The following is a 9,335-nucleotide window of genomic DNA, read 5'->3' on the forward strand; positions in this document are numbered from 1 at the left end:
TCTTGCATCAGAGCATCTCGTGGTCACAGAGCAAAGGAGCCAGAGAGAGCCGCTCGCCACTCCCATAATCCCCCTCTCATCCATTAGCCTATGGGTGGCTTAGTCTACCACATGGCCATCGAATCACCTCCACAGGAACCCTCTCAAACACCATCACCATGTGACTGGGATTAACTTTCCAGGGTATGCATCTGGGGGACACATTTTAACCATAGTACCAGTGTACCCCACGCACCCAACCCCCACACACTGACACGGGGCCACCTTCCTCCATGCTTCATTGTGTGTTACAGGGTTGTTATCACCCAGCATGCCACTTAACAGTATGTGTGTGTGTGTGTGCAGGTGCACGGGTGACTGTCCGTTTGGCCACACCCCACTCGCTGTCCACATTCCACTCTTCCCTGCTGGCGCCCTGGGCTTCTGCAGGCTGAGCCCTTCAAAGGTCACCTCCTTGGTTTTCTGCTGGTTCATCATGGCCAGGAGATCACAAGGCTGTTTCTCCCCACTCTGTCCTGGGTCAGCAGGCCACCCCCAATAAAGACTGCGCCCAGGACCACCGCCTGCGCATCGGCAGCTCCAGCTCTCACTGGGCTCCTCCCCTTGTCCCTTCAGCCCTGAGGGTAGCAGCAGCATCCCACCACCTTGGCACATCCACTTCCACTGTTTCCTTAACCCAGCCCTGTGTCTGTGGAGTCTTCTGTTTGAACCATTGAGGGGGGATTGTGTCTTGCTGGTCCTTGGACAAGGCTGATCCAGTGTGTGTGTGTGTGTGTGTGTGTGTTTGCTTCTATAGGTATGGGTGTGTGGGAACATGCATGTACAAGTATGCACGTGGGTGTGAGTTGCACACATGTGTGTACATGCATGTGTGAGTTGGTGCGCACATTGGATCCCGCTGTAAGACGTGTTTCTCACAGCAGATTGTAACCAAAAGTTTAATGATCGCTGGCCCTGGGGAATTCTAATGCAAAACAGCTTGGGGAATACAGGTCTGGTGGTGGTGGCTTCAGCAGCGGGGGGGAGGGGAGAGGAAATGTGTGGAAAACACAGGCAAGGAGTCGGGGCTACCAGGGCTCAGCCTGGATCTTCTTGGCTCCGACCCACACCCTGCATGGGCTCCAGCAGAACTCGCAATCTGAGAGTCTGTTCTGGAAGCTGATTTGTTTGGATATTCCAAGGCCCACATCTATGAACTGCATACATATTTTTAATCTAAGAAAATATCAAAATGCCATCAACAGCTTGCTTCAAAGGCTGCACAGTCCCTCCTTGGGGAAGATCCTCCTCTGAGGACCAAGTTGCTTTCACATCAGAGCGGCCCCTTGGACTCTGTGCTAAAACCACATCACATCGCGTGCGTCCCCTCTCATTCCCCAGCAATGAGTCATTGTCTTCCCCTGAATATTTTTATACCTAACTCATGATCGGGCTGCTTTGCCAACACTGTGAGCAGAAGCTGTCCACAGCCACCCCTCTGAGAGACGCAGGCCGGGGCAGCGGATCAGTCCTGCAGATTCTCTGGGGGAGTCCCCGAGCACACGCCGCACAGCGGGGGGAGCGTCCCCTCCCACTTCGGGAGCTGGGAGCCAAGCGCAAAACCGCATGCATCTCGAGGTGCGTGATCAGAGAGGCGTGCAGCTGGCCTTCTGCGCAGGACTGCCAGCTCCAAGGACGGGGGGCTGCCCATCAAACGACCACGCACACTGCGTTGCAACCAGCATTTTGCCCTTCTTTTGGAAGTTCAAGCTTGCGCTCCTGACACGGGCATACTTGTAGCGCCCCCACCAGCCTGGGGTGGACAGGATCACAATACTCTGTCGTCGGTGCCCAGCCTGGACCCAGAGCGAAGGCACAGGGCATAGTGGGAAGACATGCGTGGGCCTCTGGTGAGCCTGAGTGGCAATCCTGAACCTGCTATGTCTTAGCTGAAGGACACTGGACCATCCCTTACCACTCTGAGAGCCGTGTCCCATCCATAAAACCAGGGTGATAACACCTGCTGCAAAGAATCACCGTGAGAATTAAATACAGCATCGGGTGAAAAGTCCTTAGCACCTAACAGACAATACACATTGGTTATGAAGCGTTTCTACACAGAAGCTGCTGGAGAGAACCCGTCTGGAACCATATTTCAGTTCCGTCGTTTACTGGTCCTGTGACTTGCGGAAGTTGCTGGATCTTCCGAGCCTCCATTTTCTCATCTGTAAAATGGGGGAAATTATATCTACATCCACAGCAGCCGTTAGGAATAACTCTCTTTTTTTGACAGGCAGAGTGGACAGTGAGAGAGAGACAGAGAGAAAGGTCTTCCTTTTACCGTTGGTTCACCCTCCAATGGCCGCCGCGGCCAGCGCACTGATCCGAAGCCAGGAGCCAGGTGCTTCTCCTGGTCTCCCATGGGGTGCAGGGCCCAAGCACCTGGGCCATCCTCCACTGCACTCCCTGGTCACAGCAGAGAGCTGGCCTGGAAGAGGGACAACCGGGACAGAATCCGGCGCCCCGACCGGGACTAGAACCTGGTGTGCTGGCACCGCAGGAGGAGGATTAGCCTAGTGAGCCGCGGCGCCAGCCAGGAATAACTCTTAAGTGAGACAAAAGTGGTCAAAGAAACTGCACAGGAGAATAATGCTCATAATTTGTGTAACTTCTCCGGGAATAGTTTCAAACTCAGAGAAAGCTGCAGAGGTACAATGATTCCCATCTGCCCTTCATATACCAGTGTCCGTGAACAAGGACACCTTTCTGCCTCCTCTCTATTCCTCTCTCCTATATGCAAACATGCGCACATACATTAAACTGTTTCTGAAAATTCCGAGAATAAGATGAAGCCGTATTGTCCTTTTTCCACTGCACGTTTCGGAGTATATTTCCTAAAAGCAAGGGCATGCCTCACCACGACTCTCAAAATCAGGAAATCGATACTAATAAAAGTGCGTTACCTAATCGTGCTTGGATTTCACCAACTGTCCCACCAATGTTCTTTTCCTGGCCCGGACGCCAATCCAGGATGCCACGTTCCATGTACTTGTCATCTGTCCTTTGTCCCTTGAATCCAGAACACTCCTCACAGTCCTGACTAGGTTGAAAGGGGAGGAAGGATTCTGTGGTAGAACGCCCCCGACTAGGTGTGTCTGATGTGTTCTCGAGGTCGGATTCAGGTTAGCCGTCTTCAGCACGGACATCGTGGTAGGGGTGTCATGCTTTCCCAGAGTCCCATGTCGGGAGGTAGCCAGTATTGACTGCCTACCCTTGGCAGTGGTAACCGTGACCTCGGCTCATGTGATGTCAGTCACATTTCTCTATAGATGGTCACCATTTCCCCTTGATATGAATACAATCCTATGGCGAGATACTTTGAATCTGTGTTGATATCCTGCTCCCAACACAATTCCAACCAATAACCTCAGCACCCATGGACGATCTTGCCTGGGACAATTATGCCTGGAATGGATTCCAAATGGTAGTTTTCAATTCCATCTTTCTTTCTTCACCTGTTATTTGAAAGCTACTGAGATGCGAAGCTCCCCCTTTTATCTCTTCATTAATTTATGTATACCAAGAGTTTGAAACGGCTGCTTCTTACTGTAGGCCCCCTGAATTCGTGTATTCAGAAAACATGTGAGAGTCCGGACACGCCAGTGTGTTCCCTTTTGCCACAAATAAGCCCCACTGTTAATTACAATGATGACCAAAGCTTAACTCAGCGTGTGCCACGTTTCAGGCTAACGTTCAGCATTTGCTTCATATTATCTCTTTTAATTCTCAACAGTGACCCCATGAGACAAGTCCCATTATTGTACATGAAGAGGCTTTGGAGAAGTTATGGGGCCAGAACCAACAGTGCATCCAAAGGCACCGTCTGTCTTTTGAGTCCTTGCACTTTCTGCGGTTGTTTCTTTTTTTTTTTTAATTGTTGTTTTCTTTTGTTTTAAGAGTTATTTATTTGCAAGCCACAGAGAGAGGGGGGGAGAGACAGAAAGGGAGAAAGAGAGAGAGAGACAGAGAGAGTTTCCATCCTCTGGTTCACTCTCTAAGTGGCCACAATGGCCAGGGCTGGGCCAGACCTGAGGCCTGGAGCCCGGAACTTCATCCGGGTCCCCCACATGCGTGGCAGGGGCTCCAGCACTTGGGCCATCATCTGCGCTTTCCAGGGTGCATCAGTAGGGAAATGGAAAACAGAAGAGCCGGCACTCAGGACCGGTGCTCTGATAGGGGCTGGCTTAGCCCACTGCCCCGCGACGCCGGCCCCTGAGACTTCGCTCTTCAGCACTTCACAGCACCAGAGGGACGGTCTTGTCCAGGCTCAGCTCCCCGACAGGGCAGCAGCCGAGATGCCGCCAGGGCCTCGGTGCGCATGCGCGCGGGAGCAGGCCCCAGATGTGGTTAATGCAGCCTGCAGAGCGGTGCCTGGCGCCCTAGAATACCCCGAGGCGAGGGCCTCTGAGACCCCGCCCATGCGCCCCTGTGCTGCCGGGTGGCCTAGGGCTTCACACCGAGGTAACGGGCCTGGCCACACTGCCTGCAGTAAAGCAGTGAGCAGGGCAGCTCCGGTCCCTGTCATGGCCGCAGTGGCCCAAGTGCACAGCTCAGAGCCAAGAAGCCGAGAAGAGGAGGAGCTGGGGCGGCCCTCCCCACTGCCGCTCCGTGAGCCCTGGGTCCCTGCCCACCAAGGAGCCCAACACTGTCCACCCCTCCATCCTGCCTCACTTCCTTCCAGCCCTGAGACCAGGGCACAGCGTGGACCCTGTTCCTAGCCCTGTCTGATCAGCTTGATCCCGATTAGGACCAAGTGGCTTTTTGTTCTGTTATGGTAAAATATACATAACATCAACTCTATCGTTTTGACTAATTTGTGAAATATTTATTTATGTATTTGAAAGGCAGAACATCAGAGAGAAGGAGAAAGATGAGAGAGAGAGAATCTTCTACCACTGGTTCACTCCCCAAGTGGCCACATGAGCCAAGTCTGCCCTGGGAGGAGGCAGGAGTTAAGAACTCCATCCGGGTCTCCCACGTGGGTCACAGGGAGCAGGGGCACGAATACGTGGGCCATCTCCAGCTGCCTTTCCAGGCACATTAGCAGAGAGCTGGATCAGAAGCCGGGCAGCTGGGTTTCGAACCAGGGCTCTGATGTGAGAGGCCGGGGTCGCAGGCAGCAGCTTCACCCACGGCCCCGACCGGGACTATTTTAAACGTATAGCTCAGTGGCAGGAAGCACACTCAGTGCTGCGCAACCACCCCCACCATCCGCGGCGGAACCTGGCCTTGTCACCTCTGTGCACGCGCAGCGATAGCCCAACCCCGCCCCACAGCCCCTGGTGCTCCCGCTCCACCTTCTGTCGCTGTGAATTTGACTCCTCTGGGACATCACGTTGTTGGGGGGAGGGGGGGGGGCACGAAGTATTCGCCCTTCTGTGGCTGCATATTTCGGTGAGCACAAAGTCGCCCAGGCTTGTACACCCAGGTCGTAGCCTGGGTCAGAATTTCATTCCTTTTTAACTGAATGACACTCGCGTGTGGGTTCATCTGTTTATTAGTCAGCAAACGCTTGGGTTGTTTCGACTTCGGGGCTGTTGTAAAAAACGCTGCTCTCCACGCGAGCGTACAAATCCCTCTTCAAGTGCCTGCTGGCGGGCAACACCCAGAGTTGAATTGCTGGATCGAGGGTAATTCTATGCTTCATTTGAGGAACTGTCATACTGTTTTCCAAGAACTGAGTCACTTTTAACACTCAAGTGCCCGGGAGTGCCCCTCCCCCCCTCCACTGTATTTCAGAACTACCCAGTGGATAATGATAATGAGCGCTGGCTTGGGCCTCCAGGGATTTCGAGAGCCGCAGAAAACACCACACTTCCCTGAAAATCCTCTAACTAAGGATCCCGGCCATCCCACATGGCAGGGGACGGGACGTGGACGCCTAGGAAAATTCCGTGGCCGTTCGCGCTGCGTGGGGAAGAGGTCCTTGCCCACGGTGAACGCAGACAGAAGTGGCAGCTCCCCCTCTGCGGGCCTGGAGGGCAGCAGCCCCACCGAAGCCGAGAGCATGCTCTGCCCTTCATCCTAATTACCATCCAGTGTCTCCACGCCCCCTGGGGACTGGCGACTTGTTTGTTCGAGCTGACATATCTATTATTACTCTTTAGGTAGTTAGGAGAATCATTTGCAGCGTTCATTAACAAGTATCACCTTATGGATTACTAAACAGCAGCTCTGCTTCAGCTAATGAGCCCCAATAGTGTAATACTTTACATATTTTATAGCGAGACAATTAAGCCCTGTCTTGCTTTTATAGCAGACCTTAAAATAAATCACCGGCGATACATGGAGGAGACAGAGGTAATGGCACGTGTAGTATGTTTGTGTGCAGAATCGGGAAGCTGGGTTCTTCTCCAGCCAACCCCTCGCGACACACAAAGGAAGAAAGGACAGGTTTTTCAGAGCTTTCTTGCACGATTTTCCAGCCTCTTGATTGCAAAGTACTTCAATAACATGTATGTGGCTCCCAAGCAGAGAGGCAGACAAGAGAAAGACAGCTGGGAGGAAGAGTGGAGCTGGGCCCTGTCTTTGCAAGGAGGGATGGAAGACGGATGGAAAACACCAGTGTGTAGTCAACAGTTTCCTTTGCCGGGTGTTGATATCCACCCCTCACTTCAGATAATAAACCCGACAAAGTAGGGATTGGTACCCCCACTGCACAGACGGAGAGATGGAGGCATGGAGAGGTGGCTGCTTACTCAAGTCCGTGCGACTGTGATAGCTGAACCAGGTCTCCCTGACCCCAACACGCGGCGCCTTCCAGGTCAAGGTCTCTTCCCACCCATGAGCTTCTCCGAGGCTCTCACTTTCCCAGGAGCGTGGGGTCAGCTCTGTCCAGAGAGATGCGCTCTTCTTCTGCATGGTGCTGACGCAGGCCAAAGAGCAGATGGCCCTGCCTTGCCTCTTTAGCAAGACCCCCACTCTACCCACAGTTCTCGCTTTCCACCCCCTTTAGCCGTCATAAAGATGTCGATGAGTGACAATAAGTTCCAGCTGCCAGATAAATAGGGTCACCTCTGCCCCACAACCCTGTGAGAAAGGAGCAGGACAATTCTAGATTCTGTCCTACAACCAGCAAAGGGTAGACTCTGGTGATCAGCGGTTTTACCGTAAGCTATGCCCCAGCCCCCTGAGCCCGTCCGTCTGCTGCTCCACTTCCCCTCCATGCACACCCCAGGGGACAGGTGTGTGTGAGCAGCTGCTCTGGGGTGGGCTGTGGCCACTGACGGGCTTCCAGGAGTCCTCCCGAGCTCAAGACTCACCCAGACCTGGTCTCCCCACCCGTGAGTGACAGTGGGTCCTTGGTTTTTGCCTATGAAGCGTGCACCTTTAGCCACCGCTGGAGTCTTGTGGCCTTTTCCTGGAGTAGAGATGTGGCCCCCAGGGCTGGTCTTGGTGCCATTTACCCTAGTGGTTCTCTAGGGGCTGTGGGCAGCCTTCCACGGCTGGAGGCCACCTGCCACAAGGGAGGATCCTCCCCTGGATGAAGCCGTCGGGGACAGCCTTCCACGGCTGTGTAAAACCTTCCATTCGAGCCGTCAAATGTGTATCTGCTGGGGACTGGCTAAGTGCACAGATCCACACAGTCACATAGGAGCCAATCTAGGCATCTGCCAAACACTGGCACTTTCTGTAGCTGAGAAAAAACAAATTCAGCCACCACTCCGAACACCAGTAAGATACTTAGACGATCTCTTCTAAAGTGAGGGGGAAAATCCAGAGTCTAATGGATTCCTTTTGTGAAATAAGAATGCATACTCGCATTTGTTTGTATTAATATGTTAAGTCCTGAAGTATAGATACGAAGACGTTACTTCTTCCTGGCCCCTTCCAGGCAGGCAGAGCTCGAAGCCTGGGGAAGAAGCCGATAAACATCTCATCAGACAGACCTCGCAGGCTGAACCTGTAAAGGCATTAGCTTGTATTTAAAAATCCCAAATGCCCAGGAAGGGGCAAAACAGAACTCAGACCAAATGGGCAATGACCCAGCCACACCCTGCTACCATCCGTCCCAGTGTGGGGTGGCCCACCAGACCCGGTGTGGTATTGGGCATCTCCATTTCTCCCGCCTGCAGTGTGCACAGGAGGGATTCAAGAAAAGACAAATCGGACAGCGAAGGAGAACGCAGGTGTTGGATGTGACATCAACCGCTGCTGCTTCCTACTGGTCCACCGGGAGCCATGGTGGGCACCAGAGGTAACAGTGGTGAGTGAGATAGGCAAGGCCCTTGCTCTTGTCCAGCTTATTCCACGAGTACCTCCAGGCAACCGACACGTAAGCATGTAAACGAATGAACTCAGGAATGACTTGTGCTGGAGAACCGCAGGCACTGCTGGGTAACCTGAGTTGACACAAGACTCCCAAGAAGGCAGCAGCCATATTGCAATCAGAGGACAGATTGTCCCAGGGAGCAAAGTGAATGAGAGGACGAGGACTGGAACAAACTTAGGAGTGTGAGGAGTGTGAGGAGTGAGGTGGCCTGGGAAAGGTGCATGGAGGAGTGGAAGCTGATGAGGTCAGAGACGTTGCCCGTTGGGCCACTTTGGTCAGCCTTGCTGGCCCTGGTATGAAGCCAGCAAAGTTTATTTCCAGGGAATGAGGAAACCACTGGGAGGCTTTATTCAGGAGATGGGTGCGACCCATCTCACTGTCAAGGGCAGGAGAAGAACCTAAGCACCTGATAAGACACCATTTCAGGTTTGGACTTGGAAGGATGCAGTGGAGATGAATAGAAGGAATCCAACTGAAAACACAATTTTTAAAGATTTATTTTATTTGAAAGGCAAAGATACAGAGACAGGAGGAAGGAGAGACGGGGGGAGAGAGAGAGAGATCTTCCATCTGCTGGTTCACTCCCCAAATGGCTGTAACGGTCAGGGCTGGCCCAAGCTGAAGCCAGGAGCCAGGAGCTTCATCCAGGTCTCCCACATAGGAACAGGGGCCCAGGGACTTGGACCATCTTCTGCTGCCTTCCCAGGCCATAGCAGGGAGAAGATTGGAAGTAGGGCAGCCAGGACACAAGTCGGCACCCATACAGGATGCCAGCATTGCAGTCAGTGGCTTAACCCACTGCGTCACAGTGCCAGCCCCCAGAACTTACCACTTTACCCAGTGCTTGCTCTTTCCCTCAAGATCCTGCATTCAAGGGGGGTCTTCCAGGAACTTAGGGGCCAATACTGAGTGCCAGCAGACTGGGAGATGTCCAGTGCCATGGACAGTTATACATAGTGAGCCCCAAAGTACCAGTCTCAGGTTTGCCTTTCAGTGGCCTTGTGGACCAAGGCAGGTCCCAGTC

This window comes from Oryctolagus cuniculus, chromosome 15, assembly GCF_051225735.1.
Source record: "Oryctolagus cuniculus isolate XC-2025 breed Fujian yellow rabbit chromosome 15, ASM5122573v1, whole genome shotgun sequence".
NCBI classification, from domain to species: domain Eukaryota; kingdom Metazoa; phylum Chordata; class Mammalia; order Lagomorpha; family Leporidae; genus Oryctolagus; species Oryctolagus cuniculus.